Below are 26,025 nucleotides of genomic sequence, written 5' to 3'. Positions count from 1 at the left end.
GAAAAATCACACACAGTCATCCAACATCATCAACAGAACGCTTAGAAGACAAGTCAGTCACTCAAACAACTTGTCCTCGGGTCCCATTGTTGTTCTGGATCTCTTATGCCATAGTCACTCTCATACTATGGGTAAGGGAGCGACCAACAACCTAAAGTAGCTCTCATAGGCTTGCCTGCCATCGAGCAGGGACTAAAATTTCCAGTTATGTGCCAGCGACCCCGAGATTTAAGCCACTTTTTTAGGCCTAGAGCCCAGGCCACTGCCCAGAATGGAGTGATATCTTGAAATCATTAAAAATATAGGGAAACAATGATGCAAAAGCAATAAGATAAACAAGATCATAACCAGACCCATACTAGCCATGCCAGGAATTTCGTCAAACATATCATCAACATGTAACCTACCGGTGTAAACAATAGAATTAAGTGTAGGGATCTCATAGTTATCTGAGAATTGTTATGAACCATTGTTCCCTCATGTCATTTGCTGCATTATCATCTATTAAACCATAGATACACTATCCATTCATTTACAAGTAAAAACATGTTGAGAGCCATACATAGATGTTGTCATAAAATATACATATAACCAGCATAATAGGAACAGAAATACCATTAACATGTGAGCCATCAAAATCCACATATACATTAATACATTTGCACATGAAAATAAAGGGAATGAATTTCTCATTAATGAATGTAATGAACCAACCGGAGATGGGACTACCACGTTCCATCCGACCATAGAATGGCTGAGCCAAATCTCTCTTCATCCATTCACCCCTGTGCCATATTCAAAGCATGAATGTGGGACTCAAACCAAAAGAACCAACCAGGGCATAGCGAGGCTAAACCACCTCACCCTCATCAATAGAAACCAAGCTTTACTGTAATCCATCCTGGATCATTAAGCCAACATAATAAACACATCATAACAGGCTTTACCATGATCTCCACCTGATCACTAGGCCAAACAAGCATGGATGCCATAGGATTTCTCCACCTACACCATGAGGAATTTTCCTATCTCCTAGTCTCTCAGGCTTTACCACAATCCAAACTCAGGTCATTAGGCCCTAAATCGAGATCCCAGCCTCTCAGGCTTTACCACAATCCACACTAGATCAGTAGGCCCTAAACCAAGACCCACTCTTCAGGCTTTACTGTATATCCCAACCCAGGATTACTAGGCCCAACGGAGAGAAAGCCACCTCTAGGCTTTACTGTATATCCTGCCATTGACTGACAAGGATTCCTAGGCCATCCAAGGCAACACAAAATCTATCTTTACTGCAACCCACAGTCCAGTTCAAGGGTTACTAGGCCATGTGTTCGATTATTTCAGAGATCCACCTCACTCAACTTCAAATCCATCTAGCAATCTGGCTCAACCAAAACATGAGAACCTCATCACACCATGGCTGTCCGAAAATGGCAAGGTTGGGTTGAAAACATTGTTATACTTGGTAAAACCCATGCCATGATAGAAAATAACCACATGCAATACCATGCATGCCAAATATAGCAAGGAAAATACACATGCAAGTTGATACCTGTAATGAATCCTATTGTAGTTGCTTGATCCTACCTTTCCCTACTTGATCTTTGCTTCCTCTTGCCTTCTTTTCCTTTCTTTCTCCAATGCCAAAATTCTCCAAGAAAACTCTAAGTGTCCAAGAGTGTGGGAGAGAAAGAATAATGAGAGAGCTCCAAAACTCAATTGACAAAAGGTTACACTGACCAAGCTTCACTAACCAAGCCCTGCCCACTGATCGTCAAAATCCCTTTTATCAATGAGGCCTCTATTTTCTTCATTTTCCATTATTTTCCTTCATTTTCCTCCTCACATGCAACATGTGACCTTTCACCTCCATTTTCTCCTAATTTCCATTATTTTCATAAATAAATGTGTCAAAAATGTCATTTTTCCTTTCCAAAAGCTTAATCATTGCCTTTGCCAATTTCCTTAGCCATAAACAACCAAATGAACACCCCCTAGGATGCCTTGATCAATATTCAGCTTGGAATATGTGTCCCATCATCCGTGGTATTTATATATTTTACATGAGTTTTTAACCAGGGTTGTTACACCATATTCACGTATTTCTCCCCATATGAAAAAAATAGTGTTGTCATCTTCAAAAAAAATATTTTTGAGGACCTCAATTAGTGTTTAAATAGAGATTTTCTAGATCACACCTTTTACAACTATCACGGAATGCTTTTGTTGTTAGTCAGTATGCCAAACTCAAAAACTTATTCTCCTTTAGATTGTTCTTCTATCAATTTAAGTAAATGCATGTTGTATGCATATATGGAAAAACTATAGCCATTTAAGTTCAAACAAGGACCAAATATTCCCTAATTTTCTTGAAATGTCAAGTTATCCTCCACATAAGTATTAATTTTCCTAAGAATTCCTTTCTCTATACATGTGTTTATATGAAATACTAGAAAAATATATTAAATAGTTATAGGATCTTGACTCATTAATCAGGTCTTGATTACTCTTTATATATATATATATATATATATATATATATATATATATATATTCTTAAACTACCTGTTATAGGAATATTATTTGATCTTAATAATCACTGTTAAAATATTATTTTTCATAAACTAGTCGTTAAAAAAATAAAAACATAAAAATAATAATAATTTTACCCTCCCTTTTGATTGCTTTGTTTTAATTTTAGTCTCCTTTAATTATTATTTTTGTTATAGGATCTTGACTCATTAATCATGTCTTGACTGCAAAAAAAAAAAAAAAAAAAAAAATATTCCTTGTATTTTGCTGACTTGGATTGTTTGTTTCTTATTAGTGTTTACATTTTTCGATCTTTCTTAATTATTATTATTATTATTATTATTATTATTATTAAACTAGTCGTTATATTAGCCATTATAGGAATATTATTTGATCTTAATAATCATTATTAAAATATTAATTTTCATAAACTAGCCATTATATGATCTTTTGGTCTCTACATCGCCCTCTATTTAAGCTTGTGCCATGATCTGCATCTTCATCTAGTCCTGATGATGAACCAAACTAGCTGGTTCGAAACATGTCGGCAAAATTTTCTCCTATGGGATTTCTACCATAAAGGCTCTTCTTAATGTAATATGGATCACAAAACCCTGAATTCAAAAAGTAATAATCTCATTAAGAATTAGCCTTAAGATAATTTTTTCACAATGATATCATTCCTTCATACAATTAATCATGTCAAGTTGAGAATCCCCAAATACATTTACTTTTTGGGCCTCTTTTTCATTCGCTAATCCAAGATACAATTTTACGATAATAAATTTTTCATAGTTATTTATACCTCTTCCCAATCCAACATTTAATTTGATCCAATGGGTATCAGACAAATTAATTATACCCTCTAGACCATGGTTCTAAGGGTCCACTTAAGAAGCTCCAATAAAATATCCAAACTCCTTATTTATTTATCTACTCTTGCACAAATTTCCTTGGATACTTTTATGTTTTTGGTTGAAGAATTTTCATGAGGATAATCATAATTTGCATTACACGTTGTAAATAAAGTAAGAATATATCTTCAAAAAGACATCAGCTCCTTGATAGCTAAACTGTCCCTACCACAATCAATGGTAATGCCTTTTCAACACTAACCCATTCTCATCCCAAATTTTGAGGATTTATTTGATATGCATGCCATTCCACACCATATTTATACATTAGTATTGACTATTCTTTGAAATTTTTCACTATGCATGGACATGACATATCAAATGTAAAATAGTTACTTCAATTTCCTTACATAAGGAGAATATCCCTAGACCAACCTTATTCCAACCTTATTCCCCTTTCTTGGAAATCACCCATTTAAGGACTTTATTGTTTAATGTCAATGACATGAAGAGAATTTAAGGGACATATGTATTTGAAACTTTCTTCCACATTGCTTGGGAGAACTAACATCTAAACCTTCACATAATGCCTTGTATCCCATTTTGTAGACTACAGACCCCATTATTATATTTGAATGAAATATTTTATTGTCCTCCTCTTTGATTCCTACATGACTAATTCTGATCCTTGAAATTTGACCTTCCCAAAGCTTGGCTTCTTGATCTTTGATACCAAGAATCTCATCAAATTTCTATTTGTGATTTTATATAGTGGAAATATTGGCATCTATTGACTAAGGAAGAATATATATAACCTTCCATTTGAAGGGTATGATAAAAAATTTAGGTATAATATCCATCACAGTACACCCATCGTTATCGTTAAATGCAACTAATCATATAATCAAAGAGATCACAAGGACAAATGGAGCATGAAAACCCATCGTTATCGTTAAATGCAACTAATCATATAATCAAAGAGATCACAAGGACAAATGGAGCATGAAAATACATCAATATTAGGATTTGTACCTAATTCCTACTTCTATGTAGGTAAGCTTTGATTCCAAATTGTTGTTATGAAATTATTCATATGAAGAATTTGAGTGTGGACCTTAAGATAAATATGCTTGCATACACATTATATAATAGGATACTAACCTCCACAATTTTGTACTTCTAGAGATAATGAATTTTCATTCAATAATTTTTATTTTTTTTTAATGCGTCAAGAAATATGCTTCAAGTGTCAGGACATACTTCAATTAGAATGAAACTTAGGTTAAGTACATGATGCTTTTTCCACCTCACTACTGAACCAATGCTCTGTTGGCTCAATTACGTAACCCACAATTATCAGTTTATCAAAATGTAAATTGCAAGCCACATAGGAATTATTCCATGAGCATGGAATAACCCCTTGATGAGGAGACGGGGCTTGTCAATTTTCTTGACTAAAACGCTAATACAAGAATGCCCCGAGTTTGGTGTGGCTGGAAAATTACTATTCTTGGGTTTTGTGTGGAATACCATCTCTAAGAGAAGGGTTTGAGTATCAACATTGGGTCTTATTGTGGTAACTTGGATCAAGCTTCATGGAGCCTATATTAGAGTTATGCTAAATATCAAGTGATTGTTGGTATAGAATTTCAAGCTAACTAGTAGTGTTTGAAATTTGAATTAGATTGGAAACTCTTCACATTGGCTACAAGTATTACTACTATGTTTTCATATACATTGAGCCTAACATTTTTTTCCCATGTTTTTGGTTCTTTCACTCAATAAATTTGCTATAAATAATATAGGAATCAAGTGCAACAACAAAGCGAATAAAAACAAAGTTTCTAATAGATGTATAGCAACAATCAAAACAAGAAATTATCGTGAATAGAGGTATAGTATTTCTTCTTGGTATTTCTCAAATTTACCAAAAATAGCATGGGAGCCTTTATTTCTGTCATAAAATAACCAAAAAAAAAACGAGATAAAAAATAATAAAAAAATGAAAACGAGATAAAATAAAATTAAAAAAATTAAAAATTAAAAATTAAAATAAAATAAAATATGTTGTTATTTATGGTTCTTCCCATTTTTAAGGGTTAGGAAATGGTTTCTAGAATTTCTGTATAAATGTATTCATTTCTCAATTTTAAGAGTTAGAGAATTTTATCATTCTTAATTGATGGAATGAAAAAAGGATGCATATCAATTTGATCCATTCTAAAAAAATGACCATGCTTCGTCAAGTCACCATAATTCCATTTGTAATTCCAAAACCCATCAAAATCCTACTACTAAAATGAATAATTGGATTAATTGGATTGAAACTTATTTTGGTTAACAAATGATACCAAACTTTTCAATTTTTAATAAAAAATGAATAAATTATGTAAAAGGAATATATATATATATATATATATATATATATATAGAGAGAGAGAGAGAGAGAGAGAGAGAGAGAGCATAAAATCCAAGGCAGAACTAATACATACAACTAGAATTTATATGGCCACGCTACGCTAATAATGACTTTTTTCTCTATGTGGTTCATGGTCCCTGGAGATCGATGACCACTACATTCATACAATATTTGTACTAGGCATATCTACTCGAAAGGATCACTTCATATTGATTCAACCATGGAGCCTGACTCCAAGAGTGTCGAAAGAATTGAACCCATGACATCTCAATAGCAAAAGTGCTTTAACAACATAGACTCAACTAATTAAGCTAACCCTCAAAGCTTATGCTAATAATGACATATCCTCTTATGAAATTTTATATCTCAATAGTAATTAATAAAGTGTCAGTCAAATGGCTAAGATATTGTCTTTATAAATTATTACAAAGTTATTTTACTCCTTATAGCCATTACCTCAAAAAAAGTCCCTATGTATTTGGTATTTGTTGAGGCAAATTAATTACCTATCATTTAATTGTCAACTCGGGGTTTTCGTAAAACTTGCGAAGCATGCGTGCACTATATATGCTATAAATTAACTTCCAATTTAGATCAATCTAACTACTAAACCAAATAACGACAAACCAAATTCACCTATTCTAATTCAACAATCAATTCAAAAGAAATTATAGTACAATGTGTGGAATTGAAATCTTAATATATCACACTTGCAGGAATTGAAAATCACACCACTCTTTCAAAAATGAAATTGCATGAAATGAAATCTACTCTAATGGATCATGTGTGCATTATCAAATCAGAATCCTATGAAATGAATAATTAAAACTGCATGATATGAAATGAAAGCAAAAACAATCATTCTTAACCTCTAGATATGAAAGCAAATAAAAACAATCACTCTTAACCTCTCACACAGGAAAAGATATGAAAGAAATAAATCTTAATCTATGAAAGCAATAAATCTTAATCTATGAAAAACAATAAATCTTAATCTATGAAAAACAATAAATCTCACACATTATAGGTGAACAATCCAAAAGCATGAGGGATGGAAAGTTGAAAGGATCCAAATACAAGCATAACCAAATCAAAGTGAACATCACTCATGAGCATGGTGCCAAATCCAAATTCTATATTCAAAACATGAGCATTTCCCCAACTTTTCACATGCCTTTGAAAGGAGGAGGCTCTCCTATTTATACAAAAACATAAGAAGCTACCTCATTAATGGAGGTCCATTATTCTCTCCCTAGATCCATAGAAAATCTCATAGAGTTACAACTCAAATAAATAATGATGAGACACATATCCTCTTTGACCTTTATCCAAATTTTCTTCCATATCTTGAAGGGAATTCGAATTTGAGCATTGGAGGCCACATAAGGGTGCCCTGGAAGCTTCCAAATGACCTACACATGTCATGAAACTCAAAACACTTTTAAGTATTAGCAAGTATATGTCATTTTTCTAAGTTTTAATCATTTAATTCACTTATAATACTAGAAATCATTAACTTTTGGAAAACACTAGGTAACCCCATGTAATCATGAAAATGGAGGCTAATGAAAGATTATATGGCTATGGAGTTGAGACATGTGAGTGAAATGATGGCGATAAAGGTGAAAGTGGATGATATTTTGAAGAAATTTTGGAGACTCTACATACCCCCCAACTGATGTTATGGCATGTCCTCATGCAATCTACTGCATTGCTTAATCATGATTTTCTTTTGAATGCGCTTGGCTTATATCAATTGTCCTTAAACTTTGAATTTGACAATTTCATTTCTCTTTGCAAAGTATTCCTTGTCATACATTGAATTGAAACATGTTTGGTTGGTTCTTGTGTGACAACCAAATATTAATTGGTATTGGTTCTTGTGTTTCAATACCTTGTTTCTTTTTGTTGCAGCAAGATTTATTGAACATATTTAAGAATGCATCTTTAAATCAGCCATATAATATGCTCATCATTTAGAAATTATTTGCAAATAACATAACTTTTGAACCTTAATGCCATCATAATTGATTAGGACAAGTATGTTAGGATAAAATGAAGTGATATGGATGTGATAATAAATGGATGTCCATTCTCCCCAACTAAAGGTGTTTACGGTTTTTTTTAAATTAGAAAGGAAATATGGCAAAGTATTTTCCAAAAATTATAACTTCAATATTCAAGGAATTCTATGATTAAAATCTAGAGAATAACATACCTTTACTTACCTAGGAAGTGGAAAAATTGTGCATATGTAGAGAAGTTGTAGCCGCTACTGGATCATGGAATAGAATGTAGAATTTCATCTACTTCTTGGTTGGATAAATGATGGATGAGGTGGTGAAAGTGGATTCTTTATTGCTGCTACTAAATCTATTGTATCTGCTGCAAAACGCTGAAATGATATAGTCTTCACCTGCTACAAAACCCGATTGTATAATTCTAGTCATGTGAATCAATGTGTTGTTGTCGAGCATGAAGGGAAGTCATTGGATTACCAGCCATTGATGAATTTCGTTAACCAATGCGAGGAAAACTTGCCATTAATGTCAATGAGTGCCAAGGTACCTAAGTACATCTTGCAAAGTGCAAATAGATGAGTTGATGTTGAGACACTTGCAAGATCCAACAATCAAGGGACATTAATGTATTCCCATGATTGTCAACAAGAGAACTTGTCATTGATGCATACAAGTCTCAAGGTACTAATAAAGACTCTAGCCCTGAACCTAGATAATGCGCTGATGTCGATAGGCCAAGACTTGTTAGAAGGGAGGCCTTAATGAATCCTCCATCATCTAACGCGAGCATAAAACAATAATTTTGAAGGACTATGGATGAAAATTTTTGCAGTGGATCAAGGTTTATTTGAAAAAGCGAAAATCAAAAATGGAATGAATCAAATTTGTAAGGGAGCTTAATGGTTTTATTGTTGGGTTTAAATTTTAGTGAAAGCGAGGTAGGAAAATGACTGTGAAGGAAAATGAGATGAAGATTTTATTAACTGAATAAGTAGGAATGCAATGGTAAGACTGGTATCTGAAAGGCTTCCAAATGGTGTGATGGATCTGATTCGACATTTTTTATCCAAAATCATGTGCTAATGCTTGGATATTTCATCTTTGATGTTGCTCTGATCATGTTATTTTGAAAGAAATGTGGTCTTTGAGAGACATTGTTTGTTTGTGTCCATCTATTTATCTTCCTGGAACCTGCAAAAACTTAGTACTTTTTCTGCAATGAAATGTAATATTATCAAAAGAGAGAGGTGATTAATCTCTCTATTTATGACATTTACACAAAAAAAAACTAAGAATTGGTACTAATAAAACAAATTCACGAAATAAAATCAAATGAATTTTTACCTATTTTGAAACTAGTGCCTCGGGTTACCTGTTGTGTCTTTTCAGTAATTTCTTCATTCTTTATTGTTTCAAATTCTGATGATTGCTTTCTCATTGTGTATATTTCGTTGAGGTCTTTCTAATGACGCTTGAATCGTCGAAATCCGATGTCGTATTAGAAAGTTAGGCTTATTTGAAATTTGGGTGAAACAGTGAACACTGTCATGAGGTTTCTCAGTTGCAAGATTGTGGCCTTCTTGCATCTAAAAATCTTGTCAATGTTCTTCGGCTGAGTCATGATATAAAATTTTCCTATTTGTGATGTCATTGGCTTTTGCACGTACAAGGCTCAAAGAAACATGATCATATAAAAATACTTTATGAAACGAAAATGCATGTCTATGGGATTCAATCTTCCATCTACAAGATTCTCTTCAATGTATTTTGCAAAACAATAATCCTGTAGATGAAGCACCCTTATCATTCTTCTTCTTGATCCATTTTCAGTGTTGCAAAATGAGCTGGCGGATGGAGGGTGATTGTGTAATAGTGATTTTGCTGCGGGTGACATGGCAAATAGATGATGTGACATGTTGACTGTTTGACTGATGATATGGTGATGAATGTGCAATATTAGCCAATGTTGTTATGTCATGTGGTGGCAAAATTGTTGTTTCATTAATGTTGTGTCAAAATTGGAGAATAATTAACAAATTTCAATCCCCACAAGATTTGAATTCATGACCTCCATTATGCAATTTGAATGACTTACCAATAGATCACAAGTCACATTTATCAATTTATTGAAATTTTGGAAATTTTAATTATTCTGAAAATGAAAATTGAAACAACATTTTGACAAGTAGCCAATCTAAATCCAAGATTTTAGGAAAAATATGATTCCAAAATATTTGCTAAATCATTTTTTATATCTTTTGAATTCATCATTTCCAAGATTTTTAGGAAAATGGGATTCCAAAATATTTGCCAAATCATTTTTCATATCTTTTGAACTCATCATTTTTGCCTAGAAAGTGGATTTTTTAACCAATTTTTATTCTATAAAAGCTTGGGAAATGTTTATGACTTTTTTTATATAATTTTTTTTTTTGTTGCAGGTTGTAAGCATGGAGAAAATATCATTTCTGAAAATTTTTATAGTAAGAATTTTTTTTTTTAATAATTAATATTTTTTTTGTTATTTAATTATTAAAATTTTTATTTTTATCAATTTTTATTTTTTTTAATTTATTGATTGATTTATTTTTTTTATCTGCAACTTGGCAACGCTTCTGAGTGACTGGCCATGGCTTTGTGGCTAGGCCGTTGGATCGTCGTGGCCTTGGCCTTGGCTGCTGGCTGCATTTAATTGAAAATCGTTTTTTTCATGCAACTGGCAAATAAGGCTCCAGAAAACCCTAGAAATATCTCAAACGGTTACGAATTCAAAGTAAATCTCCTATGCTAAGCATAATTCACCCCGTTCTGAGAAAAACCCATGTTTTAAATTTTTGATATTCGTTTTCATTTGGTCATAAAATGCGTTTTAAAAAATGATGTTTTTAACCTCTACGTATTTGGTCTTTGTTAACTGTCGGGTGAAATTCATTTTCTTTCAAAATAAAGAAAATGCAACATTATTTTGCCATCCATCTAGAGCTCAAAGGTCGACGAGATTTAGATTAAATGGTTTATTTGCAGGTTTAAGGGAGACGAAGCCTGAACAATGAAAAAAAAAGATTCCAAATTCAAGAACCCCTTGAGTTTTATGTTTTTTTTAATTGTTTTGTTTTATTTTAATTGGTTTTTGTTAATAGTTTGATTGGTTTAAATTTGCTTTATTTTCATTTTTGTCTTTGTGATTTTATTTATTTATTATTTTATTTTTTAATTTTATTTATATTTGTTAAATTATTAAAATGCAAGAAAAAAATACAATTTAAAAATTCTAAATTCTAAATAAAAATGCAATCAAGTTTGATTTTATTTTTCCTAATTTATTTACTTGAATTTTTTTTACTTTTAAGTATATGAATGTTTCCAATCGAGCAATGTGTGTAACAAAATGACAAATATGCTCATATGTAGGTTTGAAATATATTCTTTGATACGTACCCATGTATGAGAGACCAACTATCTTGATTGAGATGATGTCAGAAGATACTGAAGAATGGAATATTGGGATCTAATGATTGTCTTGAACCAAGATTCAATATAATCTTGTCTTCATTGGCTTCCTTCTATCATGCCATGAAAGTCCTCACATATGTGATCTCTATTCATAGAATCTGGTGACATGCATGCATGAAATTTTTCAATCTTAGGTTCCAGCAACTACTCTTTATCGACGGGCATCCATGATTCTTGGACCTTATCTAAATCTTCTTCTTCTGGTTGTTGTTTTTCAATGGCAGTTGGTGAATCATTTTGCAATACCTCAACATTGTAAGTGGATTGAGGTGTTTTATTGTTGGGGATTTGAAATGGTTGTGCAAGTAGTGGACTGGGAATGGATCTTTGGGGTGTTTGTGTGTGTGGTAATGGGAAAGGTTGAATTGAGATTAACTGAGTGTGAAACTGATGTTGTGGTGGAGATGAATGGTATGGATAACATTGATAATGGTATTGAGGATAGTGAGGGAAAGATTGAGTATATGAGGATTTCCTCTAGAAGGATCTTCCCAATCCTATTTCCAAGATTGGTTTTGAGATTGGGATTGAGATGGCCAAGGTTGCCAAGGAAAAGGTGTTTGTCAATTATGTTGTACATAACCCTGAAATTGTGCACAAGGATATTGCATCATATTAGGTTAATGAGGCTATCATGGTCCTCTTGGAGCTTGATTCACTCCATTATCCTTTTGGTAAACTACCTTTAACCCTAGTAATGATGGGCAATCTTTAGTAGTATGTGATCGTGCACAAATTTTACAACTTTTAATGCTATCAAGTGGACATTCATGCAAAGAAACATTTTCAGCTTTTTGCTTGTTTTTCATTCTTAACATCTCAATTTGTTCATTTAAATTACAAAGAATGTTTAACAAATTGTTAAGTTCAGTTTGACTTACCAATGCCATTGTCATCTTACTTTCCCTTACCGTAACTAGATCTTGAGGAGATCTTCCATACTTTCCTTTCCTCTTGATATGTTCTTGCATAGTTCACAAATCTCTTGAAATGACAATTGATAAACATCTCCTTTTCCAACCAGGTTAAGAAGATCAATCCATTCATCCTTTATAGCATTTAGTAGGAGAGTTTTTAAAATGTCTGATCCTAAATTATGCATTTTAGATCTTTTGATATTATAAGTAAATATCTCCACTAGGTCTTCTAGATTTTTATCCTCTTTTTTATTCATCTTAAAGACTTCATTTCTAAGGTCATGGTGTTTGTAATGATTTTTATATTTTTCCAAAAATACTCTTTTCATATCATCCCATGTCCTTATAGTATTTATTCCTAAAGTCATGAACCATCTAAGAGATTTATCCTTCAATGTTGTTGGAAACAAATTCAATTTTTTAATGTGTAATGGGTAGCCATAAGATCTACAAATGATTTCAAATTCAAAAAAAAAAAGTTTCCGAGTCTTTTGATCTCATACCTTTGAAGTTAGGAAGTACAGATGGAGGATGTTCTTCATTCGAACATTGACATCAGTTTCTTGAATGGGAAATCCAAAAGGATCTCCATCCATTTCTTCATCCTCCTTTGTCATCTCTTCTACCTACAAAAATAAGAATTCATGATGTGGATGTGTGGCTCTTGCTGCACCACGTGATATAGTGGGGGTGGTAGGTGATTGAAGATATATATATATATATAGATATATATATATATATATATATATATATATATATATATATATATATATATATATATATATATAAAATAATAATAATAAAAATGATATGCAGCTAAATGATTTATGCATCTACATGCTTTAATCATGCATCTAAAAAAATACTGGAAAATAAATAAATAAATAATGAACTCTAGACTGAAAGCTAGTTCCTATGTACACTTCCCCGGCAATGGCGCCAAAATGTTGAGGCAAATTAATTACCTATCATTTAATTGTCAACCCGAGAGTTTCGTAAAACTTGCGAAGAATGCATGCACTATATATGCTAGAAATTAACTTCCAATTTAGATCAATCTAACTACTAAACCAAATAATGACAAACCAAATTCACCTATTATAATTCAAAAATCAATTCAAAAGAAATTATAGTAAAGTGTGTGGAAATAAAATCTTAATATATCACACTTGCAGGAATTGAAAATCACACCACTCTTTCAAAAATGAAATTGCACGAAATGAAATCTGCTCTAAGGGATCATGTGTGCATTATCAAATCAAGATCCTATGAAATGAATAATCAAAACCACATGATATGAAATGAAAGCAAAAACAATCATTCTTAACCTTTAGATATGAAAGCAAATAAAAACAATCACTCTTAACCTCTTCACACAAGAAAAGATATGAAATAAATAAATCTTAATCTATGAAAGCAATAAATCTTAATATATGAAAAACAATAAATCTTAATCTATGAGAAACAATAAATCTCACACATTATAGGTGGCCAATCCAAAAAAATGAGGGATGGAAAGTTGAGAGGCTCCAAATATAAGCATAACCAAATCAAAGTGAACATCACGTGTGAGCATGGTGCCAAATCCAAATTCTATATTCAAAACATGAGCATTTCCCCAGTTTTTCACATGCCTTTGAAAGGAGGAGGCTCTCATATTTATACAAAAACATAAGAAGCTACCTCATTAATGGAGGTCCATTATTCTCTCCCTAGATCCCTAGAAAATCTCATAGAGTTACAACTCAAATAGATAATGATGAGACACATATCCTCTTTGACCTTTATCCAAATCTTCTTCCATATCTTGAAGGGAATTCGAATTTGAGCATTGGATACCACATAAGGGTGCCTTGGAAGCTTCCAAATGACCTACACATGTCATGAAACTCAAAACGCTTTTAAGTATTAGCAAGTATATGTCATTTTTCTAAGTTTTAATCATTTAATTGACTTATAATACTAGAAATCATTAACTTTTGGAAAACACAAAGGTAACCCCATGTAATCATGAAAATGGAGGCTAATGAAAGATTATATGACTATGGAGTTGCGACATGTGAGTGAAGTGGTGGCGATAAAGGTAAAAGTGGATGACATTTTGAAGACATTTTGGAGACTCTACAGTATTTGAATTCAATTATTTTAGAGGAATAACACATAAATTAAGTGCACGAACAAAACAAATAAAAATAGAGCTTCTAAAAAGGATACATTAACACCCAAAATTAGAATTTAGATTTAATATAAGTACAATCTCTATTATTGGTCTTTCTCACAGTTACTAAAACAACATGATGGATTTTATTTCATTTTAAAAATGCCCATAAATGAAAAAAAAAAATGGAAAAAAAAATTAACAACTCTTTCAATTTATAGGAATCGTGAAATAATACTTAAAGATGGAATGGTTAATTAGATAAGAATCTTACATTAATTATGCATCTAGATTAACGCTGGTCGGTTAACTCTCGATATTGTTATGTATGCATGATTAAATTCCACTACAATTGCAAATATTGTTAATTATGCACAATCTATTATAATGGTGTTAAGGAATATGAGATGAAATTAAGAAAGAAGTTTTGAATTAAGTATCCTAATAGCTAAGGGTAATGGATCCACATATGCCACCTAGATTGTACTAACAACACATCACACCTTCATGTTGATTCATCACTTTGATATTGAAAGCATGTAATATGGTGCCTTTAAAGAAATAAAACTTAAAACAATTATCAATATTTTTTTTTTTTCACTTTCTGGTTCACGGATACCCCGGTCAATGGGTAGCCGCTACATCCAGGGTTTTTCAACACTGAGTGGATGCACCCGAAGGCATCAACACCCCTCGGCCTATTTACTGACCTAACCCCAAGAGCTTTCGGGATTCGACCCTGTGACCTCCCATTGGCAAGGCACTTGATTTGACCGATTGAGCTAACTCTTGGGGCTAAAACAATTATCAATATTACTTATCTAAAGTTATTATTTATTCCATAATTAAAAAGAAGTCAAGGTTCCCTTCTTGTTTTAAGATGCATGATGACCCAACCCACATTTCTCCAAACCCAATTGAGTTGTTGTCATTTTCTCAAAACTCAATTGAGTTGTTCTCATTTTATATAGTTGTTAGAGCTTTTGATGACCCATTCTTCCCCTCTTAGTAATTTTTTGCAAGGTTCCTTGCGATTCATTATGACATACTCTTAACTATAATTAATGTATATGTTAATATTTTCCTCCATCGCATATTTTCCTCTCATCTCATTCTTATGTGAACTCCTCTTCTATCTTCCCATAATCTTTTAATGCTCGAGAGAACTCAAATTATCTGTGTTTCTTCTATGATCATGATCATTTATTTTGAAACGGAAGTACTTTTCTAAGTAATTTATTGAATGTAACATAATATACATGAGTGCTTTGCCCCCTTTGGTCATTGGTGTTTTTTTTAATCACATTATTGTACTTATAGTTGGGCCCGGTGTGCATATTCATCATTCTTTTATAATTTGGTAAAGCTATGTCTTGATTTTGTGCTTGCATTGCTTATGGAACACGTGCTTGAAGTTTCATTAACCATTTCATTTTCATTTCGGTAACTTATCGATGTTATACAATTAACTCATATTTTTTAACAATTTATTTTTCTTAGTTTCATTCTTCAAATGTTTGTCAAGGTCTACTTGACCAAAAATCAGCACTAAATACTGAAAATGTCGCATAATTTGACATGTTGATGGTTACTCTTTTCGATATTATGCATTTATATAAATATTGATATTTGTAGTGTGGAATGCATTTATAGTTTTTTAATAGTTGTATGGATTGTAAAATAGTATCCAATTTCATTTGGATACAAGATAATGCAGGTGTCTATAACGCGATTTTTTGAAAGTTTTCCGGCGGGTTTTTCCGGTCGAAATCCGGCAGGAATTTATTGGAATCGCAAGTTTGATAGCTAGTTTCTGCACAATGAAAGCGTCCCAGGGGTTTGTCAAGGTGCTGAATCCAAATATGCAGTGAAAAAACCATTTTAACTGCAACAAATCAAGATTCAACCTCAATTTCTTCCGCCGGATTCCATCACCGGAATCTCCAAAAAGTCGCATTATAGACAATTCCCAAAATAATTACCAAAGTAAAAAATGACGTCATCCTGAGAAACAGAAGGGATTATCTGACATTTACTAAGATCACCATTATTTGACCTATACAAGATAATTACCAAAAGTAAAAAATGACATCACCGTGAAAAATAGAAGGGATTATCTAACATTTACTAAGACCACCATTGTTTGACCTATTAATCATTGCATGAAAAAAAAGGTTAAAAAGTGAAAAAACTTAAATGTTTCGATTAATATTTTTCTTTACCCTTCTTTTTTTAACTTTCTTTGACAAAGAAATGTTCCACATTAGTCCACTCAATGGGGTCCTTTTAAATTGAGCTAAAACACCAAGGGAAAAGTCCAATGGTTAAAGTTTTGTCTTTTTGGTGCAATTTCAACTTTTGACAAAATCCCTATTAACTTTGGAAAATAATTTCCATTAAAAAATAAATAAGTTTTTTTCATTTTCAATTGACAGAAATTATAATAATTATATGGTTGTAATAAAGAGAAGAAGACGTTAGGATTTTCATGGAAAAAACTAGTAGAAAATATTCATGGCCAAAAATATATATTTTTTATTATGGTTTGTCTTAATCCACATGGCATTATAAATGTCATTGTCTAGTATAAAAAAAATGATCGACATAAACTTATTTGAATATGTATTTCATTGCACTAGGCCACATTTCAATTGCCTAAACTGTTATGTAACTAGCGCACAGAAAAGATAGATCAATGACTTAAAAAATATCTTTTTCGATGGGAAAACCTACTTTACATTACATAAATGATCAATTTTTGGATGATTCAAATGATAGTACCTCCTTGGTATATATAGTAGTCTAAGGGGTCAAAATATAATCAGAGCTTACATAACAATAATAATGTAAGGACACAACAATAAAAACATGGGGATACATGGGCACAATAATAACAATAGGGGGATACACTAATAACAATAAGGGGAATACATTGGTATTATAGGGACCTAACATGGCCCTCTCCTTCAAAAAAGTATTGTCTTTAACGCTTGAGTAGTTTTGGATGCTTCTGTATAAAATTCCCATTCTCCCATGTGGAATCTTCAACGGGTAAGTTCTTCCACTTAATGAGATACTCTGAAATTAATTGATTCCGTAGCTGTTAGGTTTTTGTTTCCATGATTTCTTAAGGCTCAAATTTGATTTTTCCTTCTTCGTCAAGTTCTAGCAACACTATTTGAACTGGGAGCTTATCACCGATAACCTTCTTTAAGCATGAAACATGGAAAACTAGGTGTACTCGGGAAGATGCAAGCAAATCCAATTTGTATGCCATAGTACCAATATTTTTCAACACCTTATAAGGACCATAGTACTTGGGTGATAATTTATTATCCTTATTAGCTTGCTTGAGGGATATTTGTTTGTATGGTTGTAGCCGTAAAAATACCCAGTCGCCTACATCAAAACTTCTTTCATTGTGATGTTGATATGCCTGTTATTTCATTTGATTATGCGCCAAAGTGAGGTTATCCTTTAAGAGTTGGAGAGCTTGTTGTTGATGCTCGATGTGATCTTCCACTGGTTGAACCTTAGAATTTTATCTTAAATATGATGTGATGGATGGTGGATGATATCCATAAAGTGCCATAAATGGGATCAATTTTACTATAGTATGGAAGGAAGTGTTATACCACCATTCAGCTAAAGGTAGCCACTTGACCCATTTTGTTTGTTTGTACGATACAAAGCAACGAAGATATCCTTCCAAATATTTGTTCACTATCTCAATTTTCTATTAGATTGAGGATGGTAAGATGGGTTATGAGCTAGTTGAGTACCAAGGCAATAAAATAATTTGTCCAAAAATTTCCAGTGAAAATGGGATCTCTGTCATTCACAATAATCTTTGGGTTTCCATGTAGCTTTTGAATTGTTTCCATAAATGTAGTAGCAACTGTTCTGGATTTAAAATGATGAGATAATGCACAAAAGTGTGCATACTTGGTAAGTTTATCAACTACCACCATGATGACACTCTTTCCTTCAGACTTGGGTAAACCTGTGATAAAATCCATTGAGACCTCCTCCCAACGCTGACTTGGAATGGGTAAAGGTTGTAACAGACCCGAGGTCTTAGTTGTCTCAACTTTATTTTGTTGGAAAACCAAACATTCTTACACAAACCTCTGAAAACCAGATTTAAGGCCATCCCAAAAAAATTCCTTCTTAACCTTGTGGTAAGTTTTAAAAATCCTGAGTGCCCTCCTAAGGGGAGGTGTGCAATTCCAAAATAATATTTTTCTTAAGTTGGGAATTCTTACAAATATATAAGTGATCTTTGTACCATAATGAATCATTTTTCCAGCTAAATGTATCAGATGTACTAGGATCTTGCTGCAACTTTTGAATGAGTTCCCGCACCTCTTTGTCATTCTTCCATTCATCCCTTGCTTCAGTTATCCAATCAGGCTGGATAATAGAAATGACACAAAGAAATGTTTCCACATCTTCATTCTTTCTTAGGAGTGCATCTGCAACAACATTGTTATTCCCTTTTTTGTAGATGATTTCAAAGTCATAACCCAACATCTTTGTGACCCATTTTTGCTACTCTTCAAAAGATAATATTTGTTCCAAAAAGTATTTAAGACTATCATGATCCGTTTTTACCTTGAAGTGTCTTCCCATTAGGTAAGGTATTCATTGCTTTAGTGCATGTAGTGTTGCCAACATTTCCTTCTCATAAATAGGTTTGTGCAAATACTTTCCTTTGATTGGACGACTTTCAAAAGTAATGGGTCTTCCTTCTTGCATCAAAACAGCAACATTTCCATTTCCTGAGGCATCACATTCCACAATAAAGGTTTTTGTGAATTCAGTTGTAGCTAAGACCAGTGTTTGGCACATTTCCTCTTTAAGATGTTCAAAGGTCTTAGTTGCTTTTGGAGTTCAAGAAAATGCATATTTCTTCAATAGTGTTGTTATAGGTGTTGTTATTCTCCCATAATTCTTAACAAACTTGTGATAATACCATGTCAACCTGAGAAATCCACAAAGATGATTTATGGTTGGGGGATTTTCCATTCCTTAATGGTTTTAATTTTCTCAAATTTCAAGTTTCTGCGATCCTCATCTTTGTGTAAAACAGTTTCCGGATTCATATCACATTTGGTTGTTGTTTTAATCGACATTTCGAACCAACAACGGTGGTTCATCATCAGGATGAGAAAGATTTATGAAAGATTGGTCTACAATTTGATTAAATAAATAGATGCCCAAGATGAAGAGTCGACAGTGACCTTAAAGTTGTAAAATAAACTATAAATTTAATTATTAACTTAAAAGTTTACTTATTAAATTAAATGCGTTAAAATTAATTATAAATTTAACTATTAAATTTTTTTCCTATTGAATTAAAGTTGAATTTATTAAATTAAAATTTTATCAAAATTAAACATAAGTTTAATTATTGAATAATAGTTTATAGTGGGGATTTTAAAGTTTAATATTATATGTAAAGTTTGACTATGAATTTAATTATTGAATTAAAGTTAATGTTTAATTATTAAATTAAATTTTATTAAAATTCATTATAAATTTAATTAATAAATTAAAGTTTTAGCATGGGATTTTAAAGTTAAATTAATCTATATTTATATAATGTTGAAGTTTAAATCAATATAAATTTAATAATTATAAGTTTAATTATTGAATCAAAGTTTTAGAGGGGAATTTTAGATGGACTATAAGTTTAATTATTAAATTAAAGTTTCATTAATTAAATTAAAATTAATTATTAAATTTTAATTTAAGGAAAAAAAATTATTAAATTTAAAGTTTACTTATTAAATTAAAAAATTTATTTAAAATTAATTATAAATTTGATTATTAAATTAAAGTTCTAGAGTAAGATTTTAAAGTTTAACATTATATGAAAATATATACTAATTAAAATTCATGTTTAAATGATAAATGAACATAAACTTAAATTAGTTATAATTAGTCAAATAAAATGAATAAGAATGTAATATGATGTGAGTAATAAATTAATGTGTTTGAGATTTATTTAGTTAATAAATGATAAGTGATATTAAATTTTATAATGATTATTATATTAAATTATGATGAAGAGAGATAGGAGAGTATGAGTATGAGAGATGATGATAAATTGTTGAAGACGTGAATCATTGAGGTGGTTGGAGAGAGTTTATGGTGGGTTTAGTGTAGATGATAAAGTGAGAATCCAGTTCTCACTTATGGTCCATCCGTCGTCTCTATTGAGGTTATTAGGGCGTTTGCTGATTTCTATGGCTTCTCGGAATTTCCTCAGGAAGTAGTGATCACTTCTAGCTAAGATGCGGGTATTTTCTATACAAATTTGATGCTTGGATTTAATTTTGTTAGGGTAACCTTAACACCCTCATAAGATACAATATGACCCAAATATACCACCTCTTGAACTCCAAAGAAACATTTGGAGGTTTTTGCATATATTTGTTTCTCCTCCAATAATTTGAGCACCCTATCAACATGTTGAACATGATCCTTCTAATACTTGTTGTAGATTATTATATCATCAAAGAATGCTAACAAAAATTTTCTAAGGGTGGGTTTGAAAATGGAATTCATCAAACCTTGAAATCTAGAAGGTGCATTAGTAAGGCCAAAAGGCATGACCAAAAATTCATAATGACCCTCATGATTTCTGAATGTTTTTTTTGGAATTTCTTCAGTCTTCATTCTAATTTGATGATATCATGAATGAAGATCCAGCTTGGTGAAGTAAATTTCTCCATGTAATTCATCCAACAATTCATCAATGACATGAATGGGAAATTTATCTTTAATAGTGAGTTTGTTGAGCTCCCTATAATCCGGACACATATGCCATGATCAATCCTTCTTGTGCACCAATACTACTAGCGCAATGAAAGAACTTTGACTAGGTTGAATTATACCAGCCTCTAGCATTTTTGCAACCATACGTTCAATTTCACTCTTTTGGGCATAGGGGTATTTGTAAGGTCTTATGTTTGGAGGAACACTCCCTAGAATCAAATGAATAGCATGATCATGATCACAGATAGGTCGTAGGCCTCTGGGGGTCTCAAATACCTTGGAATGATTATCCAAGGCTTTTTGGAGATCTGGAGAAATAGATGATTTTGATGTTTGAACCTCTAGTGAGCATAATTATGCAATTACGCCTTATTATTGTTTCTTCAAAAGCTTTGTCATGTCATTATTGTTGATTATGTTTCCTTGTTTCCCTGTGATACCTCTTAATTCAACTTTATTTCCTTCCCAAAAAAATTCAATAAAAGTTCTTAAAAATTAAAAGATATTGTCCCCAAAGATTGTAACCATTCGAATCCTAGTACAACATCAACACCACCCATTGGAATGGAATGCATTGGACTATTCAATACATATTCCCCCATGGTTAGCTTTATTGTATGGCACTTTCTAGAGAAATTTATAGTTCCTCCATTTGAAACCATCACTTGACACTTGGTTGCTGGATATAGGAAGCAATTCAATTCTTTGGCTATCTTACAATGAATAAAATTATGACTACTACTTGAATCAATCAACATTATTACCTTTTTCTTCTTGATATATTCTTCTATCTTGAGAGTTTTAGGAGTGGTAATTCTTGCCAATGCATTGCAAGATATGGCTGGATTCAATTCTTCTTTCTCTGGGGTTGGTTCCTAGTGTATATCCTCCTCTTTTGATGTTTCTTGTTCCTTTTCTTCCTACTCTTCACAAACTATGTAGAATAATTTCTTCCCATCACACTTATGACCTTCAGTGTATTTCTTATCACAACTGTAACAAAACCCTTTTTCTCTTTTTTCCTCTAATTGTTGTGGCGTCAACCTAGTAGGTTGTGGAAGGCTAGGAGAAGCAACACTTCCATTTTCATAGTTGTGAGTGGTAGACTTCCTTGTTTCCATAATTTTGCTTTCACTTTTTCTTGCCACCATAAATGCCTTCTCCACTGAATCAGGTTCCCAAAGGTGAACCTCATGTTGAATGTTATCATTCAAATTCCATATGAATACATCAATCTTATGCTCCTCTGGAATATTAGTTACCCTAATATTCAATTTTTGGAAGTCCACAATGTGCTCCCCCATTAAAGCCTTTTATTTGAGCTTTATCAATTGGCTAAAGAAGGTGTTTCTCTTTGTATCATCATAATGTGCTATCATTTCCTCCATAAAAATTAACCAAGTGACAAGTGGTTTACGAGAAAAAATTCATCGATACTATAGAAATTGATTGGGTTCTAAATATAAAGATGCAATGTGTACCTCTTTTTTGTTTTGCACATCATTTAGATCAAAATATTGCTCTATATGTAGTATCCATGTTACCGGATCCTTGCCATCAAACTTCCTCATACATATCTTTGGAATGTGGTGGTTCTTAAACCCCACATTGGTCCATTCTCTAAAATCATAATTCATATTCATTTTGTCCTCATCATGATTATCATGGATTACCTTGTCACCACCGGGAATCCTTTCATGCAACAACTTTGTCAAACCTTCCATGTTTGTTTTTAAACCTTCCATGTCCCCTTTTAAACCATCCATGTCTCCTTTTATTTTTTTCTCTAAACCGTCCATCTTAACATTCATCACTCCTAATTCATTTTTGGTTGCTTTTGAAATTTGTTGCACTTGGTCTTGTAACTTTGATATCACATGTTGTATTTCTTCCTCTTCTTCATGCGTCATATTAGAGATTTTTGGTTTCATACTGAGTGTGTCTATTTTTTTGTTTCTATTCATATTGGAATGAAATAATGATATTTATGTTTCTCTATTCCCTTTGAATTACTTCAAACTAATTCTTCAAGCAAAAGTTATGCAAATCAAAAAACAATATACACACATTTTTTTCCTTGTTTTTTGGAGCTAGATATTGGAATTGTTGTATTTTTGTAATTTCAGCACTCCATTATCCAAAATTCTATCTTGTGGTAGCCCTCTAATTCTTCTTTCCAATCCCACAAGTCAGACCAAATTTGGATTCTTCAAGATAAATTTATGTGCAATCTCATATGATTGCCTGATTATGGACTAGTTCAGTAGAGTGAAGTTGTACGAGATGCCATGTGTCACTATTTCAACATTCGGCCCTAAAATTGCTACAGAAAAAACTATAGTCGATTTACTTTCAGCCACTTTTTACAGAATTCAAATATGATTCTTGAAACAAAAGTTATGAAGATTTTCCCTAGGACACATGTTTTAGATGGAATTATGGAGCCTACAAAAACCCTAACTTTCCTAAATCATATATCCAAAAATATAGTGAAACAAGGTCTAAAATTTGTACGTGAATTTCACCTAGATTTCGACTCCACGTGGTCAAAATTTCACCTTCTGCAACCATGTAAAAAAAATGTTATAGCGAAAATTTCAAGATGGCTTGTTTGAAGAAGTGAAACCCTAGAATCCAAAGCTCTGAAACCAAATGTTATGCAACTAGCTCACAGAAAAGATAGATCAATGACTTAAAAATTATCCTCTTCGAGGGGGAAACCTCCTTTACATTACATAAATGATCAATTCTTAGATGATTCAAATGATAAGACCTCCTTGGTATATATAGGAATCTAAGGGGTCACAATATAATCAGGGCCTGCATAACAATAATAATGTAAGGGCACAACAATAACAATAGTGGGCTTCTATGGGGCACAACAATAACAACATGGGAGATACATGGGCACAACAATAACAATAAGAGGAATAAAATAGTATTATAGGGATAGTTTTACTTTTTAAGTTGAGAATATTTGTAATTTAGAATCATAAACATTATGACCATTAAAATAATTCAAACTAAGATAAGTAAACTAAGTGTCTTTATTTGGGTATAAGGTTTATTTAATTTACACAAATAACTATATAGTGTTAATTATTTTAGTTTCTCAATCCAAATGCATTCTCTATCATACCTGCATCCCCTAATTACATTATGACATAATTTTTTTATTTTTTATAATTTAATGCAATATGATGAATTGCAAAATAAAACAATATATTTATAATCATACTTCTTTTGCTTCTCTTACCAATTTCAAAAATATATAACATAATAATTAATAATATAACTAAAAAATAAAAAATAAAAAAACTTTAAAACTAATATGAAAGATAATGCAAATAGAGCAAAACCATATTTTTAAAAGATCAAACAACATACCATTCAATCCAAAACATAACCATGAAAGAACTGTAAGACCTTATGGAAAAATGTTAACCAGATTAATGTATCTAATCAAAAACACTACAAAACAATCCAGATTAATGTATCTAATCAAAAACACTACAAAACAATTGGTTTAAATAAATAAGTATCAAAACCATTCATAAGAGAATAAATTAATCCAATATTCATGCATTGTATGAAACAATCTTAAATCTCTACTTAAAAGACACTTAAAGAAAATAATTTAAGTAAACTAAGAACCAAAACACTCTTATAAGAGAATAAATTGGTAGTAAACCATCCAATATTTATGCACCCTACAAAGTAAGCCTAAATCTCTACTTGAGTAACCATGGAGTGAAAGAGATAAATACTAAATGAGGAATGGCCTAGAACATCTTTAGGTTGAATGTGAGTGAATGCAATGCAAATGTATAAATCACAACAAATCTATTATTAAATCGAACACCTTTATTAATTGTGGGCAAGCAAATATATTATTAAATCGAATACCTTTATTAGTCGGTGCCAAACAAGGATTATAGTATTTGGTTCGAAGTTAAATGACATTAATATTTAATTATTTCATTTTTTAAGTTTTGTTAAAAAAAATTAATTAAATTTCCTAATTTTTAAATTTTGTGAATTCAAGTTTTTATTGTTAAATTTATTTTTATGTGATGTTATTTTCTTTGTGTGAGATTTTGTTTAATTATATATATAAAATAAAATTAAAAAATTAGTTAATTTGGAGCTTCACATATATATAGTTGGCTTGAATGCAGATCACACACAGATAAGGATGTATGTTACCACAACTAATATCAATTGTTGATATTGACTTTTTGAATATTTTGTTGACTTATTTATTTTAGCGAGATGATGATTTATTGTTTTATGGTGATTTCAAATGGATAGGTAAGTGATTATTTCATTTTTATGAGAGGGGTTTTGGGTGAGGTTGGGTTAGGTTTGTACATAAATCATGAGTTCAAACAATCATCTATATTTTTTAGTTTTCATTAATATTCAATTTTGTATTAAACTACAAAATTTATCTCTATTATTTCAATGTCAAGCCAAAAACAAAAAACCAAAAAAATTCTTGGCTTATTTTGTGACCAAAGGAAAGAGGAAGAGAGAGGAGATCACATAAGACTGTATATTATTTTATAAATACATGTTATGTGATATGCATATTATATTCGAAACATGAAATGCATACGTGAATGGATGGTTAGCTCCAATATACATATTATGTTACTTCAATACATATGAATAGAATTATTCAAGTCAAATATATAAACACCAATGGCATGAGAGTAAACTTATTGAAAGGAATTTACATAAGTTAAAAGGGGCATGTTATATGTTTTTATTAAATTTATACCTACCATGATTTTGAATACAAGATTGGCCACATGTTATAGTC

The sequence above is a fragment of the Pinus tabuliformis genome, chromosome 1_1, assembly GCF_031772625.1.
Source record: "Pinus tabuliformis cultivar Carrire ecotype Pingquan chromosome 1_1, CPIR1, whole genome shotgun sequence".
NCBI classification, from domain to species: domain Eukaryota; kingdom Viridiplantae; phylum Streptophyta; class Pinopsida; order Pinales; family Pinaceae; genus Pinus; species Pinus tabuliformis.
The sequence above is the reverse complement of the archived record's forward strand: the minus strand, read 5'-3'. Positions refer to the sequence as shown.